At 47.7% G+C, this 17,833-nt stretch overlaps 1 protein-coding gene across 1 annotated transcript in view; it reads right to left on the minus strand.

Annotated features, from left to right (window-relative positions):
* Positions 1-9,495, minus strand: part of cep164 (centrosomal protein 164) — a 101,954-nt gene extending 92,459 nt beyond the window's left edge. The window contains exon 1 of the mRNA XM_084308752.1: positions 9,440-9,495. The gene's annotated coding sequence lies outside the window, so the exon portion shown is untranslated. The remainder of the gene's footprint in view (positions 1-9,439) is intronic.
* Between the last annotated feature and the right edge of the window lie 8,338 nt (positions 9,496-17,833).

A 17,833-nucleotide genomic window follows, 5' to 3' on the forward strand; every position in this document is an offset into this window, starting at 1 on the left:
ACAAATCTTCAGTGTTTGAGGAAACACACAGGCAGAGTCCAGTAACAAAACAATCAACAATTCTTCAGTGTTTGAGGAAACACACAGGCAGAGTCCAGTAACAAAACAATCAACAATTATTCAGTGTTTGAGGAAACACAGAAAAAACAGACGAAGGCAGTGAGTCCAGGGCAAAAAACGAGGATATCAATTCATAGAAAAATAGTCTTCCAAAAGACTCACCAGAAGCAAGGTCGAAGTGGGAAAACGAGGCACGGGTCCACGGAGGCAGAGAGAGAACACAGCAACAACCTCCAAGGGCGCACTGGAGGAACACGAGAGGGAATAGCAGTAGAGTACGTGGTGACAAAACAACCCGACACAGAAATTATCAGCAAACCCAGTATAAGAGTGCTCCCGCCGAGCTGATTGGAAACTCATCTTAGGTGCGTGATGGTAATTGGCGCTGAGAAGCGTGCAGTACTGGACCAGCCCTCACAGTACCCCCCCCTCCACGGGAGCCACCCGGCGACCTGCCCGGCCTCGGCTTCTCCGGATGGGAACGATGGAAGTCGGTGATCAGGGCGGGGTCCATGATGAGCTGGCGGGAGACTCAGCTCCGTTCCTCAGGACCGTATCCCTCCCAGTCCTCCAGATACTGAAACCCCCGTCCTCGGCGTCGGATGTCCATGAGCCGGCGGACCCTCCACTGGGGGTGTCCATCCACCATCTCGGGAGGAGGCGGATCTGGGGCAGGAGGCATCAGGGGACTGAGAGAGACAGGCTTTACTCGGGACACATGAAACACAGGATGAATGCGCATGGATGCTGGAAGCTTGAGACTCACCGCCGTGGGACTGAGCACCTTCCGGATCTCGAAAGGGCCGACGAACCGGGGGTTCAGCTTCTTGGCGGTGGATTGAAGCGGGAGATCCTTGGAGGATAACCATAGCCTCTGCCCTGGATGGTAAGTCGGCGCAGGGATCCGGCGTTGGTTAGCTCCCCGACTGGCACGCTCCGATGCCCGTGATCTCCCTGACACGACGACACCGGTCGAGATGAACCTGCACGGAGGGAACTGCCACTTCCGACTCCTGTGCAGAGAAAAGAGGGGGTTGGTAGCCCAGAGATGCCTCGAACGGCGAGAGGCCGGTGGCGGAGCTGACCAGGAAGTTGATGGCGTACTCGACCGAGGGGAGGAACCGGCTCCAAGATGCAGGCTTCTTGGAGGCAACACACCGGAGAGCAGATTCCACGCTCTGGTTCATTCTCTCCATCTGCCCGTTAGTCTGTGGATGGTAACCAGACGAAAGGCTAACAGTGGCCCCCAATCTCTTACAAAAGGCCCGCCATACCTGGGAAGTGAACTGGAGCCCCTGGTCCGAGACGACGTCCTGGGGAAAACCATGGAGGCGGAACACGTGGCTCGTCAGGAGGTCCGCTGTCTCGGGAGCAGATGGAAGCTTGGGAAGGGCCACGAGATGGACGCCCTTGCTGAAGCGATCCACCACCGTCAGAATGACTGTGTTTCCCTGGGAGGGTGGAAGGCCAGAGACGAAGTCCAATGCCACATGGGACCAAGGGCGGCACGGAATGGGAAGTGGCTGCAGTAGACCGGCGGGTGCCTGGTGAGAGGCCTTGCTGCGGGCGCAGAACCTGCAGGCCAACACAAACTCCCTGACGTCGTTCCTCATGGTGGGCCACCAGAACCGACGAGCCAGGAAGGAGAAGGTGCGGTGGACGCCGGGGTGGCAGGCAAACCGGCTGGTGTGGCCCCACTAGAGAACCCGGGACTGGACAGAGTCGGGGACGAAGAGGCGACAAAAAGGTACGTTGCTCGGAGCGGGATGGAAACGTAAGGCACGCTTGACCACGGTCTCGATGCCCCAGGTGACCACTCCCACTACCCTGACCTCAGGGAGAATGGGAGTCGGATCCTCAGTAGTTGGATCCCCCTTGGAGTGTAACCGGGACAGAGAGTCAGCCTTTGTGTTGCGGGAACCAAGGTGAAAAGTCAAAGAAAAGTCTAACCGACTGAGGAAGCTGGCCCACCTTGCTTGCCGGCCGTTGAGGCGCTTAGATGCACGGATGTACGTCAAGTTCTTATGGTCAGTCCAAATGGTGAACGGTTCGTCGGCCCCCTCCAGCCAATGACGCCATTCCTCCAAGGCAGCTACCACTGCCAACAGCTCCCGATTCCCTATATCAAAGTTACTACTTATGAGTTTTGTGGCATTAACGTTATATAGTTAATGTTACACGTTCAATAACATCCGCATATTATTTACCCGAACATAGCAAGTAGCAAGCATTACTCAATTCATAGCTCAGTTCCTTCCGATGCTCAGAGCCCGTACTGAGTTGTACCCATTCTGCAATCTGTTAATAAAGTTTTCAATCAGACAAATGTATAGAAAAGCTTTGTTTTATTATAACATTCGTTGCAGTAAAATCATTATGCCTCGTTTGGTCATCCTGCGGAGCGCTGGTAATCTACTCGTGGCCAGCGGGGAGCTAACGTTTTAGCGCATTGGTTTGTTGTTGATCTCTCACTGCAGATCAATGGCGGCAATCCAGGAAGTAAAAAACGAATACGCACTTGCCGATTGGTGGTAACAGCAGAGGCGGGTGCAAGCGGTGTGACATAATTGGCAGAATCGACTGTCAATCAAACTTGTTCAGTTGCATTGCATTGTTTGAGAGCTCTGGTTGAGACAATAGTATCCAGCTGCAGCCCGGCAGACCATACTGGGAGAGAGATAGTGCTACATGGCATGGTGGAATTAATACCATAAACATATTTCTTGATGTTTCCTTTTTTTAAGTATGTAAAGAGGCCTATGTTCATATCGGTGAGCACAATTTGTAACACAAAAAGAGAGACGTGTAGCCTATTTATTTAATATTTTATTTATTAATTTTATTATTATTATTTTATTTGTTGCCATGGCTAAAATAATAGTCAAGCATAGGGCTAAAACATTTTCATAAACAATAATATAATTTTTTGTTATTTGGTTATAATAAGGGCTTTTCTATGCATTTGTCTGATTGAAAGCTTTATTGACAGATTGCAGAGTGGGTACAATACAGTACAGCTCAGTGGACTGGAGGATGAAGACCAGAAAAAGACTTTCGGCTTTTTTACATAAGGGTCCTCCATTTTCAATTCATCAAAACATTTAGAGACATACAAATATACGCTTTTTTTTGCCACAAATATCGGTATCGGTCGATTGTGTTAGTTGAACAATCGGTATTGGTGGCAAATTTTCATATCGGTGCATCCCCCCCCCCCCACCCACAGTCTGCGAATCAGAGCAGAGTAGGGCGGGTTTTCACGGAATGAGTGTTGTCTCTTTCAGCGAGTCCGAGTCAGAGCGAGAGTTGACAGCGCATCTACTGGTAATCTAATCTGCAGGTACTGTAGCTAGTAACCTCGTTCCCAGTTTTACAGTATCTCCGTGAGATAAATGTAACTAGTAGCCTAGTTTCACCAGCAGGCAGTTAGTAGAAAAATATGGCATGCTCATGCTGAATGGACTGAAAAATATGCGTGCATCCTCCCAGCACCAAACCAATGTGCCTAATATGCCAAGAAACGGTAGCTCTTGTGAAGAGTGGCAATTTGAAACGCCACTACGAAACAAAACACAGTTATTTTGATGCAGCCTTTCCTCAAAATTCAGTGCTAAGAACCACAAAAATAAATGGAATGAAATCATCATATCAAGCTGCAAGCAGAATTATTGTTAAAGCTATGTCACAACGAGAAAAAGCAACCAAGTCCTCACTCAGTGGCATGGGTGTTGGCTAAACACAAGAAGCCATTCTCTGATGCATAATAAAATAATGTATGACTGAAGTGATGGAGACCATGTTTGAAGGCAAACAAAAGCAAATCCTCCTCAGATAGCACAGCAACCAGAATAACTGAAATACTGGCTGATGATTTGATTAAACAGCTTTGTGATAGAATACAAAAAAAATGCACAGTGCATTTCCATAGCTGTGGATGAGTCCACTGACACCACTGAGAATGCTCAGTTGCTGGTGTTTGTGAGGTTTTAGTGAGTTTGTGAGAAGATTGGATCAGTTGTACTTTTTTTTTGGAATACTTGAAACCCTTTTTTTGTGGAATATTTGATGCGGCCCAGCCTCACCCAGGCCCTCATTTATCAATGGTGCGTACTCAGAGATATGTGCGTAACCCGTGCGTACGATCATTTCTAAGCAAAGTGTGGGACTTATTAATTTGAACGTGTGCTTGACTTTGTGCGTATATTTACGCACAGCTCCGACCGTGCGTACCTGGCGCCCGGTGGTAGAATATTATTATTGCAACGCGGAGTTTCAAGTTTCAACACTGGCGTGTTCTGTACGGCCCGTAATTCATTATAGTTCATTGTAAAATAGCGACAGTAGTGTAATTATTGTCGAACCCTATAAATATAGCATTTGGAATAGGTCTTTCTTTCCGAATGAATGCAGCATGGTTTATATATAGGGTTATCGGAATATACGGGGTGCACTGACTGCGCTCGCGGGGAACTGTTTTCAGCTATAGCAGATAGGAATGAATGAATGAATGAGGGGCAGTCTAATTGCAGAGAGAACATAATATTAACTAGAGTCCGCTATACCCGAGACACCTCCTTCCTTTGTACCGCAATTTGAGACCGGAATTGGAGCGTGGAACAAAACGCACAAATGCCATCTCAATGCACATTCAAGTCAGTCTCCACCCTTGGGTCTTTGGCCACCGGCACGGTCCATCGTGATATTGGAGATGGATCGAGCAATAGACTGTTACTGTACCACCCATGTAGCTGTCAAAGCTCCATCACAAATGCAGTTATGTGAATAGAAAGGGATTCCACTCAGTGATGCGCATTTGCCTGATACATGTCGTTGCTGCATGCCGGGAGGAAGGCGATGCTGCATGTTTTCAATTCATTAAATAAAACGGATACTTTCTGCAAGGGTTTACTGTCATACAAATAATCAACCAACTACATACTGTAACTTTTCAGTGCACGTTTTTATTTACATTGTGACAACAGCCCGCACACAGACATGATGGAATTCAAATTCAAGTTTGTATTGATTACATATAGGCAGGCTACACATGGCGTAGGCTACATCATGGCAGTGAGATTCATTTTTATTGTATGCTCTCGTATTATTGTTTATATAGGCTACCTAATACCGACATCAAAATAGATTGTATGCCTCTACAAATCATATGCAGGTAGAAAATTGACGGAGAACTTTAATCCCTGGGTATTAATCGAACGAAACGAAGAAAAGGCATATTCCAGCATGGTTATTATTTATTAATGACACCAATGGCAAACAGTGGTTAACGGTCTTTATTAGTGTTTGCGCTGCCCAGGCAGCAATGGTCTTTAGGAAGTTAATAGATATCATCCGACATCACCGTACGTGTACATGTCTGTCAGCCTGTCGCGTATTTCTCCCATAACACGCTTCGCTCGGCTTAGTCCACTTTTCCACATTTCATGGGGGTGTTCCATTACCGTATATGGTTAATTACGGGCGGTGCTATATGCAAATACTTAAAATCGTGCACGAGCGCGGAGCGTAGAACAAAATGGTATTTATCAACACGGAGTGTGCGTACGACCCGTGTACGCACGTGTGATAAATCCAGATTTTTCTGTGCGTACACACATTCTAAATTCTGTACTTAAGAACGAAAATAGAACACTTTCTAAGAATTGTTGATAAATGAGGGCCCCAGACTCTACCTCCAGCGGCCCCCAGGTAAATTGAGTTTGAGACCCCTGCTTTAAAAGGTCCGAAAGTACCAAGGTTATCTTCCCAGCCAGCCAAAACAAGGTTGTGCTATTACTTCCCGTAACTGGGAACCATTTTTATTTACTATTCATCATATCTGATGTATAATGTTACGTCTATTTCTGTGTATAATGTACGTTCTGACCAGAGCTCTTTGTCACTTTATGGTCAGACGCTAGTGTGTGAACATGATGTATCTGTCTGTAAACTGTCCTTTCATTGTGGCCACAGTGAAATAAACTTCAATTTCTATTTTTTAATAACGACTCAGAATGATTACAAAACGGCTCATCTTTTGTCCTTTAACATTTTCCATAACAATACACACAATTGTTAAGGGGATGCAGACCAGAGACAGACTTTCGTCTTGTTTACATCAGGGTCCCCCATTTTCAATGCATCATAACATATGACATACATGACATACAGATAGACAGTACTGCCAGTGGTGCCACGCTGTACCACGCCATCCCGGCACTTTTCTGAGCAGAAGTACGTGCACGGATGTGCACGCGCGCACACACACAAATTCTTTCACAACTTTCACTCGACTCGTCGTCCGTATTTAAGTACCGGTACTCAGCTATAAATAATAATAATAATAATAATTCATTTATTTTGTATATCGCTTTTCAAAGACCCAAAGTCGCTGACAATAGGCAAAAAAGAAACAAAGAAAACAAAGAAACATAGAAACACAGGGAAACGGAGGACAATAGGAATAGGAATACCTAGTCTTTGCATAAGAATAGCATAGCAATAGCATAACAAAGAACGAGAAGTGCAAAACCAAAATTCAAGCCCTGTACCAATTGGTGGGGGTTTGCTTGAGCTGTGGAACCAAATGGTCCCGACTGGAAGGATGAGACATTTCTTAAGTTGTGCTTCAGAAGGAAACTGTCCTTAAGTTACATTGTTAATTTAGTTTGTATTTACTTTTCTAGTTTAAGTTAATTCAATTAAAGAAATTGTAACTACAATATTGTATCTAGTATAATTACATTTAAAACATTGTTTGTTTTTCAACCATATTTGTTGACAATATAATTTCTTTATATATTGAAGGCTACATCCTGCTACCTTTTTCAGCTTCTCTATTTCAAGGCAATATTTACAAAAACTAAACTAAAACTAGTAATTTCCTATACAAACATGTTTCCTACTATTTATGCATAATAATCATCTGTTCTGTGCGCACGCAAGGGAACATGTATGCGGGTGCGTGCACGCGGCGTCACTTAAACAGCGTACTACATGCACTTCTGATAGTACGACTGCACCCTGCTGGTCTCTGACAAGAACATGTTACAGGTTGAAAAAACCCTCAGCTCAGAACTCGGCATAATCTGCACCTGGCTCGCTGATAACAAACTATCATTACACCTGGGTAAAACAGAGTCCATTCTCTTCGGATCAAATAACAAACTCAGCAAGACCGACGGCTTCTCAGTTACAGTGGGTGACAATATTGTCACAAGGAAAGATGAAATTACATACCTAGGGTCCATCCTAGAGGCAGATCTTTCCTGTGACAAAATGGCATCCAATGTAATAAAAAAAAGTCAACAAACTAGATTCTTGTACCGGATCTCCTCTCTGGTAAACAAGAATACCCTGAAGACTCTGGCAGGAGCACTCATTCAAGGGTACTACGACTATGCTTGCACCTCATGGTACCAAAGCACCTCAAAGGCGCTAAAAACAAGATTACAAACATCACAAAACAAACTGGTCAGACTACTACTTGACCTTACTCCTAGAACCCACCTCACCCCTGCCCACTTTGACTACCTAGGATGGCTTAGAGTAGACGACAGAGTACAGCAACTTGCAATGGGCCTGGTCTACAAGATACACTATACGACTAAGGTACCCATGTACATGTACCCTCTCCATCATCACCTGGTTCCCTGCAGCCACGGTCAGGGACAAGGCCAAGCTGCAGCGGGTGATACGATCAGCGGAGAGGGTGATCGGCTGCCCCCTTCCCTCCCTCGAGTCCCTACATTCCTCCAGGGCCTTGAGGAGGGCGAGGAAGATCATGGCAGACCCCGTCCACCCGGGTCACGACCTCTTCACCATGCTCCCCCACGGCAGGCGGCTATGGCTGCCCAAGACATTAAAGTCCCGCCATAGACTCAGCTTCTTCCCCTCAGCAGAGTCAGGTGTCCCCCTGCTCCCCGCCCCCCCCCCTCTATGGCGAGCTGCTAGGGCTGGACCTCTGGACTTGAACTGTGCTGCACTGTTTCCATGTCCCCTACCACTGCACTTTACTGTCTTATTGTTGTCTCACTGTTCTGTCCTGTTTTGCACTTACTTATTTATTTATTTATTTATCATTATTATTATTATGATGTTCCTATTTGTGAAAAAATCAATCATGCACTGTAATGTCAAATCACGTTCATAAAGAAATCTGAATCTGAATCTGAACATGTCAAAATACTTCCCAAAGGTCAGTGAATACCACGACCACAACACCAGAGGAAGCTCAACAAATCATGTTAAACCCAGATTCGGCTCAAACAAGGGACTAAACACGTTTCGCAATTATGCCACATCAATGTGGAACACCCTACCCAAAGCTGTAAAGGAATGTGAATCCCTACCCACATTCAAAACCGCTCTAAAAGAGCACCTACGGGAGGCTGCAATTCGAAACTGCCCACCGTAAATGTCCAACCCCCCCCACCCCCTCCTAATAGACAGTCTCCTCCCCACCGTATGTATATATTCTCTCCCCACCGTATGTATATTTCTCTCCCACCCACCGTATGTATATTTCTCTCCCACCCTCCCACCCACCCACCCCCTCCTAATGTACAGTCTCCTCCCCACCGTATTCTCTCCCCACCGTATGTAAATGTAAAGATAATGCAAATGTATGTATATTTCTCTCCTCCCCACCGTATATATATTCTCTCCCCACCGTATGTAAATGTAAAGATAATGTAAATGTATGTATATTTCTCTCCCACCCACCCACCCCCTCCTAATGTACAGTCTCCTCCCCATCATATGTATACTCTCTGTCAGGATCTATGGGTAACAGTACTGTATATTTGCATATCATATATGTCACAAATGTAACAGTACTATATACCTGTATGTCATGTATGTCCCTATGCCATAAATGTCATGATGTCATGTATGTTGTGTATGTCATAAATGTCACTATGAATTGAAAATGTGGGTCCCTGATGTAAACAAGACAAACGTCTTTCTCTGGTCTGCATCCCCTTAACAATTGTGTGTATTGAGCCGTACTGTATTGTACCCATTCTGCAATCTGTTAAATAAAGTTCATTCATTCACCCCTGATTACTGCTACATCTATACGTTTATGACATACCAGAGCAACCACAGGTGGCTCTTCATTCCAGTGTGTACGTTCTGTAAGCCGATGTGGGTTGAGGTTTACAAGAAGCTAACTTTGGTTTAGGACCAAATAGAATAGCACTTAAGGTAGCTTTGCTGTGACTTTTTGTCTCATTTGATTTGACGTAACGTAACTAGTAGCTAGCTAGCTTACGTTAGCCTTCGCATCTCAGATAACACTGACGTGCATTACGCTTAGCTGTCTTCAATAGCTGCCTAGCTAAGTAAAGGATGGATGGTAAAAGTTAAGTAATTTGCTCACCAACCCATTAAACGTATTCTCTGTAGCCGCTGGGGCAAGATCGACCGACTTTCATTTGATTATTCGTGACATTTTCTCACAGAAAAGGGGATGATGGGCTACTGTAGCTAAACACCAACAAAACAGATTTCCAAGGACGCTTAGCCCACTTCCGGTTGTGACGCCCTTAGCAACGACATACCGATTGGACAAAAGCTGGGGGAACAAAAACTCTCATTGGACACTTATTTTCATGTCATTCAACAAAATAAAGTGACGTGTTTATACCCGCCTCCTTGGGCAATTTGAACCAAAGATAATAAACCAATAGTGGAGCGACATAGCTAACCTATTGTTCAATTTGTGATAAAAGCACCAAATTGTTTACATATTTAGCTTAATATATTTAGAAGAAATATGGATATTGGGGCATTGCAGATTGGCATTCTGGTGACCATGGTAACCATTTCCAAAAATGCCTGCCAGCGGTTACTGGGATAGAACACTTTGGCCACCAAAGTTATTGTGAAGAACATGTTTTATTAATATTTTTTAAATACATTTTATAAAAATAATAATAAAAAGAATATAGATTTCAACAATTATACAACAATTTACAAAACAGTATCAAACATTTTCCTTTGTATCCTGATGTAAACAAGACAAAAGTATTTCTCTTCTGCACCCCTTAACAATTGTGTGTATTGAGTTGTACTGTACTGTACCCATTCTGCAATCTGTTAATTAAAGTTTTCAATCAATCAGTCCCCCATTTTCAATTCATCAAGACATTTGATACATGACTTAAAGATATAAAGTACTGTTTCATCCTGACATTTATGACATACAAGATATTCAAATATTGTAACTGAGGGGTACAATTCCCTGACTGTATTGATAAGTATGGTATCATTAAACCACTACCGCTTTATGTACTTTAATTACTGGCCATACAGTACACGATATCTAAGTATGATGAACACTTTCCCACATATGAAATCAGGTCCACACAAAGGTATAAGTCAAATATTTAATATATAGCAAAAGGTACATATAATAGTTACTTATTACATTTATGATTTGAATTGAATGCTCTTGTAAGGCAAATGAGTACTCGTATGCAAATCAACACTGAATGTCCAATCTCTGGTTACACAGGAAGCAAGTATACAACCTGGCTCTTAGGGAATTATAGCGATGGTCACTTAATGATTATAGCTGGATAATATACTGTAGGGGTCCCGCCGGTTGTAAGCCAGTAGGGGGGGTAGGAGAGCCGTCGGTTGTATCCCGTCTGGTCAACGATTTCTAGGGAGAATTCAGGTACAGAACACAGTGCCCGTAGAATCTTGATCCGCAGATTAATACACTTGGGCTCTCTTGTAGACGATAGCTGTAGCTTTAGGTCCACAACGAAGAAGAAGCGAGGCGACCTCAGTCTGGTCTGAGCGCCGTCTCACCTTGGCTCCTCTCGGGGTAAATCCAACACTCACCGGTGTTGGCGATTATCCGCTCCACAAATCAAAGCACCAAAGCAAATAGATATTCCATGCCGTATAGGGCTCAGCAGTCGTCGGGGTAGGTAATCCAATGTGCAGGTCCACTCGTCCTCGCCTAGAACTCCTCGGATGAAAGCACCACGCGTGGTCTGCCCAACCTGGTTAAGACTCTAGATAACGCGAGGAAACGATGGGGGTGCTGCTCACTTTAGAACTCTAACCGAACGATGCACCATACATAATAGACTATTATTACTTAATAGAAATACGGTGCCAAACTCTGGCAATTCAGCTATTAATTCGCACGAGGTCTCACTGCTATTCTAAGGCCAAACAGGCCGTACTACACCGCACGCGGTATCGTGGGGTGAGGCTTCACGTCTTGTTACTTAGTTGGGTAGAAGGGTAAAGGACTAAGAGGAATTCTACATTTCTTGCGCCATATTTATATGCACGGTGGACAAGTAGTGCCGCTCTGCTTTCGGTAGCCGTATTCCTGCGCGGAGCTGAGGCTAGTAAGGGCATGTCTCGTCGGTACCTTTGAACTTGAACGCCAGGGGCTTGTCCCTGGCGCCTGGTCCTTTTGTCCAATAAGAGAATGAATTATTATGGGCTGTAGTAGAATAAAGGGATATTCCGTGTATATGTACAAGGAATATACAAGGGATATCAAACGATATACAAATACTATTAAATATATATCCATAAATAAATATATATATTCGGTTTAATCTGATCCTTCACAACAGCCGCCCCCTAATTAGTCCCACCTAATTAGCTGAGCAGAGACAGATTAACCGCACTGTCCACTACTCAATGTCCGTTGTAAGGGTCAGTCAACTCACAAAGTCATAGGGTCATGGTCGTCATCAATAGTATCAGGGAGCCTTGGCAGTTCTATTAGCCTCACCACGGGTCGGGTGTAAGTCCGTCCTTGGACGAGCACTTCAGCTGCTCGGACCTTTCCATCGGCACCGGTGATCACTTTGCTTACGCGGCCGGCCGGCCACATAGCTCTGGGTAGTGACTGGTCGATGATCATGACGACTGTTCCTTCTGTCAAATTGTCTCTCTCTTTTACCCACTTCTGGCGGGTCTGTAGAGACGGTAGGTAGTGGAGTAGGAAGCTGTTCCAAAACTTGTCAGCCAGTACTTGACTGTACCTCCACATTCTTCGGCCGTTCGCTTCTTCAGGCCTGTACATTGTCTGTGGTAGCGCGGGGTCCAGCCGCCCCATCAAGAGGGTGTTGGGGGTGACTGGGTCGACATCTGCTACATCACTTGAGACGTAACCGAGGGGCTTTGAGTTTAATACTCCCTCGATCTCCGTGAGGACTGTCATTAGGACTTCTTCCGCCACAGTCTGGGCCCCAAGCACGGCGTACAGGGCTGTCTTTATGGAACGTACTTCTCGTTCCCAGGTTCCACCGAAGTGAGGTGCGTTCGGGGGATTAAACTGGAAGTCAATCTGGGATGGAGCGAGGTGGGTCTTAAGTTCTGGGCCCATAGCTTGGAAGCTCTCTCTCAGCTCTCTTTCTCCGCCTTTGAAGTTTGTCCCGTGATCAGACAACAATGTAGACGGTTTTCCTTTCCGTGATGTGAATCTTCGGAAGGCCATAAGGAATGAGTCTGTGCTCATGGTTGGAAGGAGTTCGATATGTATCGCTCTGGTGGTCATGCATTTGAATACAATACCCCACCGCTTCTCGGTTCCTCTTCCTCTCTTTATATACAGCGGGCCAAAACAGTCCATACCGGTGGAGTGGAAGGGCTTGTCGCCGAGTCGGAGGCGACAGGGAGGTAGGTCAGCCATCCGGGGTATACTGGGCTGCGCACGCCACTTACGGCAGTCTAGACAGGTTCGCTGGAAGCGCCGCACTGCTTCTCTCCCTTGCAGTATCCAATAACGACGTCTGATCTCCGCGAAGACTCTCTCTGCCCCTGCGTGGTGCACATCCTCGTCGTATTTCTTTATGATCAGCTCTGTGACCTTGTGTCGGCTGTTCAAGACTATCGGGTACTTAACGTCATCCGGTAGGTCTGGGGCTCTCCGCAGACGACCACCCACTCTGATGAGATTATGGGCGTCGCTCTCGGGGGCCAGGTGAAGCAGTCTGCTGTCTGATGGGACGGGCTTTGCTCCCTGTAGACAGGCTAGCTCATCGGGGAACGAGTCTCTCTGGGCTCGTTGTAGTAGAAGGAGTTCTGCTTCTTCGTAGTCAGCTGCTGAAATGTCAGTTGTGGGCTGAACCTCTGGGTGGTGCCACAGAAATGTCTTTAGCTGCGCACTCTCTAGGGTGAGGCAATCGTCTAGAACCGGGTCTGTGGGGACGAGTGTGTGTGTCAACCCACAGAACATAGGTTTCTTGTTCTCTGCCTCCTCTTTGCTCGCCTCCCGTGGGGTGGGTGTAGGCCACTCTTCTTCGGGGAGCTTGAGGAACTCTGGCCCGTCACTGTAGAGGTTGGGACGGGTGAGGTCATCCAGGGACATTCCCCGGGTGATGACGTCAGCTGGGTTGTGTTTGGTGTCCACATACCGCCAGCTGGTTACTTCTGTTAACTCTTGAATCTCGGTGACTCTGACTCCCACGAAGACCTTGTATCTGCACGAATCAGACCGGATCCATGTGAGTACGGTCGTGGAGTCTGACCACAAGATTGTTCTTTGCACCGGGATGGTGAGTTCACGTTGGATTAACGTGGCGAGCTGCGCTCCTGCTAGGGCTGCGCAGTGCTCTAGGCGCGGGATAGATTGTTGCTTGCGTGGGGCTATTCTTGAGCGAGCCAGGATGAAAGCAGTATGTATTTCTCCTCCCTCCTCTCGGGCACGCAAGTAAGCCACCGAACCGTAGGCTACTTCGGAGGCGTCGCTGAATACGTGCAGGTCGATCTTGCATGTCTCTGGCCTCACTGTGGGTGGGAAGTAGCTGCGGCGTATATTAACACCTGGGAGTGAGCGGAGTTCCGTCTCCCACTCTCTCCATGTGGATGCAAGGTGTTCGGGTATGGGATCGTCCCAGCCCTGGTCTTTGTCCCATAGCGCTCTTACAATCATCTTTGCCCTGGTGGTGTAAGGTAGAATACATCCCAACGGGTCATATTGTCTGGCGAGTGTTCTGTATACACTCCGTCTGGTGGTCGGTATTGCCGTCGACCTTCCCTGCTCCTTGGTCAGGGGTTTGTGTCTATAATGGAGCGAGTCTGTTTTGAAGCGCTAGACTAGTCCTAGTGTCATTTCTTGGGCTTCTCCTGGGATGGTCGCCATCCAGGTGTCGCTGCTCGCTACCTTGTCCTCGGGGGAGAGGCTGCGCAGTACTGGGGGGTCGCTGCTGGCCCGCTGCCGGAGATCAAAGCCGTCTTTGATCAGGGAGGCGCGGAGCAGCGCACGACGTCGCCAGTCAATTTTCTTTATGTGTCCCGCTGTGATTAATTTGGTAATCTCAGCGCGGTACACAGCTTCTTGAGCGGGGTCTTTGGCTAGGCGCCGCTCTGTGTTCAATAGATACCGCTCCGTCGCCTCTTTTGTAGCGCGAAAGGTGGGCATTCCCTCTCGCCTCAGGAGTGGAGTTGCGTATCTCATCACTCCGTTGACGTTGACTCTCTTTGTCCCGTGCTCGAGGAGGGCTATAGCGTAGATATCTTCCTTAGAACGAATGTCTTTCTTTTCGTTCTTAAAGGGCATTGTCTCTAGTGTCCATAGCCTCTCGACATGCTGCAGGAGTGTGGTGTCTCCTTCTGTCGCTCTGGAGTGGAGGCAGCTAGTGGCTGCTGTTCGGTTAAGAGACTTGGCGAGGGGGCCTTGTAATGTCCATCCTAGGCGGGTCTCGACTGCTGCAGGGCAACCTCTGGGTCCTGTATGGACCCGGTCTATCGGGACTATGAGGTCTGCATGGTCGGAGCCTATCAGCAGGGTCGGGGTGGCACCGTCTATGAGCGGTATAGGTAGTTGACGCAGGTGCACATATTTCTCCATCAGCTTGGCGATGGGGTAGGTGTACTGCGATAGTCCTATTTCTTGGCTGGTGAAAGCATTAGTAATCCTGTACCGTCTCTCTGGCTGCCCGCTTGCTGCGATAGTGAAGGAGACATTCTCGCCCTTTATCGTCTTTAGATCTCTTCTTATTGTCCGAATCGTCATCTGGTTCTCGCTCCCCCGCAGCCCCAGCTGGGCCGCAGCGGACGCGAGGAGAAGGGTCTTCTCTGACCCGTCATCAAGGACGGCGTAAGTGTCCATGACCTTATCTTGGTAACTCAGTGTTACACGGACCACCTTTAAGAGCACCTGGGCGCCGCTGCTGCTAGCGGGGTCAATGTACATAACACTTGCCTTTGTGCTGTTGGATGGTGCAGGCTTTCTTTTGTTACTGTCGTGTAGGACATCCAGATGGGCTCCGTCACACAGACTACACCTCTTCTTTAGGCGGCACTCGGCTGCCATGTGACTGCGCGCACATCGGTAACAGCGCCTGTTGGACTTTATCCAGTGACTTACTTCTTCAGCGGTCATCTTCTTGAACTGGTCACATTGTGACAACCAGTGTTCCTTCTCGCAGTACGGGCACACCATCTTCCACTTCTCTTTCGTCGAGGGGGTACTGTGGTTCTTGCTGCTCAGTACTGATTCTGATTGGTGCATGACAGTCACCGATCTTCGGCCATCGTTTACTCTCCTAGGTCCCTCTCTGGAGCTTGGCGTGCTCCGCACGAACGTATCCAGCCGTAGGCTGCTGACTTCTCTCGCCAGGAAGTCGGCTAAATCTAGGAGGGATGGCTCGGGACCGTTAGGATCACGGTGGTCTCTTTGCCGCCTGAAGCGCTCCTGTCGGGCGGGCGGCAGCTTCTCTAAAATCCTCTCGACGTTCGAGTTTGCGTATAGTTCGTGCATACCCTTTTCTCGTTGCGCCCCCAGCATCCCTACCAGGGATTGTACTTTTATAGACAGGTCGTCTAGTGAGCGATTGTCTGTTGCTGGGGGTAGGCGGTCAATATGCCTTATCTCCTGTATTACGTAATCACATATACGTCCATATCTCTGGTCCAGCGCTGCTAGAGCCGCGGTGTATGGGGTCGTAGAGGTGGCATAGGCCAGCGCTATGTTGTGCGCTCGGGGCACTTTCAGGTGCTTCAATAATATTGCATACTTGTGGCGTTCATCAGCGACATCCACCATCATTGTCTCTAAGCACATCCGGAGCTCCGTGTACTGTGCTTGATTCTCATGGGTGAAGTCTGGAAACGTCGGTGTGCCAATGTATGACGCCATGGATGGCTGGCACATCGGTGAGCATTGGAAGAGAGGCCTCCTGGGCGAGTCTCTTCTTACGCCTCTCGGTGGGCTGGTACTGGCAGGGTACCATGGCCCGCTGGTCCAGGTGCTATTCCTCGGGACTGGTCGTGCGTCATGCTCACCCGTGAGTCGAGTCGGGGGTCTGTAGCGCAGAGCCGCGGGGGTATAGCCTGGGCTGTACTGGACCTCCTGGTCCTGTGGAGTAATGTGCTGCTGTCGGGCTTGACTCTCCTCTTCTCCCTCTTCTTCTTCTGCCAGGTCACCTAGATCCTGTAGTCGTCTATTTAGCCTCTCCGCGGTGTCCGCCGTTCCTTCCTTGTAGCTGGGTCTCACTTGGACCGGTCGGGGAAGGAGTTCAGAGGGGGGTGTAGACTCTCTCTGGCGGTCGGGCTCAGGGTCGCTTAATCGGTTAGGGGAGGGTGCCCTTGACGTGTGTCTCGACGAGGCCCTGGAACCCCTTGTGGAGGGAGGGGGTGTTGCCCTGGTGATCAGCTGCTCCATTAGCTGCGCTTGTAGTCTGTCGCGCTCGGCTTGTAGTCTGTCGCGCTCGGCTTCGCGCTTGGTGAGATCTGCTTCTCTTTGGGCACCGGCAGCGGCACGCTGGGTGTCGGCCCGGTCTCTTGCCATATTCTCTTCCGTCTGAAGGCGTCTCAGCTCCAGACGTATGTGCTCTTCTTCGCTCCGTTGCTGCGCTTGGAGTTGTTCGCGCTCGCTAAGCGTCTGTGCTTGGAGTCGATCGCGTTCACCCTGAAGTCGATCGCGTTCACCCTGAAGTCGATCGCGTTCGGTAGAGGCTGTCAGGCTGGCGAAGAACGCCTGTGACAGCATCCTCTCCGCCTCGCTGGGGGAAGACGCTTGTAGAGGTGAGCCGCTCCTGGCTGTACTCGTTGGGGAGTCCTGGAGCTCTATCTCCTCGGCGCTCTCCTCATCTTGTTCCGTGCAGAGTTCCACCTCTGGAGGGTTGTCTTCCTCCCGGAGCTCTGGGGGGACTACTTCTTCGGTATTGGCGGGGGGTAAAGTCGTGTCAGTTCCCTCCTGGTCCCCACCGTGAGCTTGGTCAGTTACATTAGAACCCACTAGGGCCTCTGTGGTCGGGGTATCCTGGTTGATAGGGTCGGACATAATTTTACTTTCTACTTTTACTGCGTTTACTGTTTGTAGAAGGCTAGGTAGTTTACTGACAGCGTAATCCTCTAAGTACTGAGGTGGCTGTCGTCTACGTTGCGGGCGTTCTACTTTAGGAGGACCGTTTCGTGGAGTGTTCATCATAGGCCATTTCAATATTAATACCACTATATTAATATTACACTGATTACCCTCCGGCTCGAAGGACCAATTGTAACTGAGGGGTACAATTCCCTGACTGTATTGATAAGTATGGTATCATTAAACCACTACCGCTTTATGTACTTTAATTACTGGCCATACAGTACACGATATCTAAGTATGATGAACACTTTCCCACATATGAAATCAGGTCCACACAAAGGTATAAGTCAAATATTTAATATATAGCAAAAGGTACATATAATAGTTACTTATTACATTTATGATTTGAATTGAATGCTCTTGTAAGGCAAATGAGTACTCGTATGCAAATCAACACTGAATGTCCAATCTCTGGTTACA

This window comes from Notolepis coatsorum (assembly GCF_963971535.1).
Source record: "Notolepis coatsorum genome assembly, chromosome: 1".
NCBI lineage: Eukaryota > Metazoa > Chordata > Actinopteri > Aulopiformes > Paralepididae > Notolepis > Notolepis coatsorum.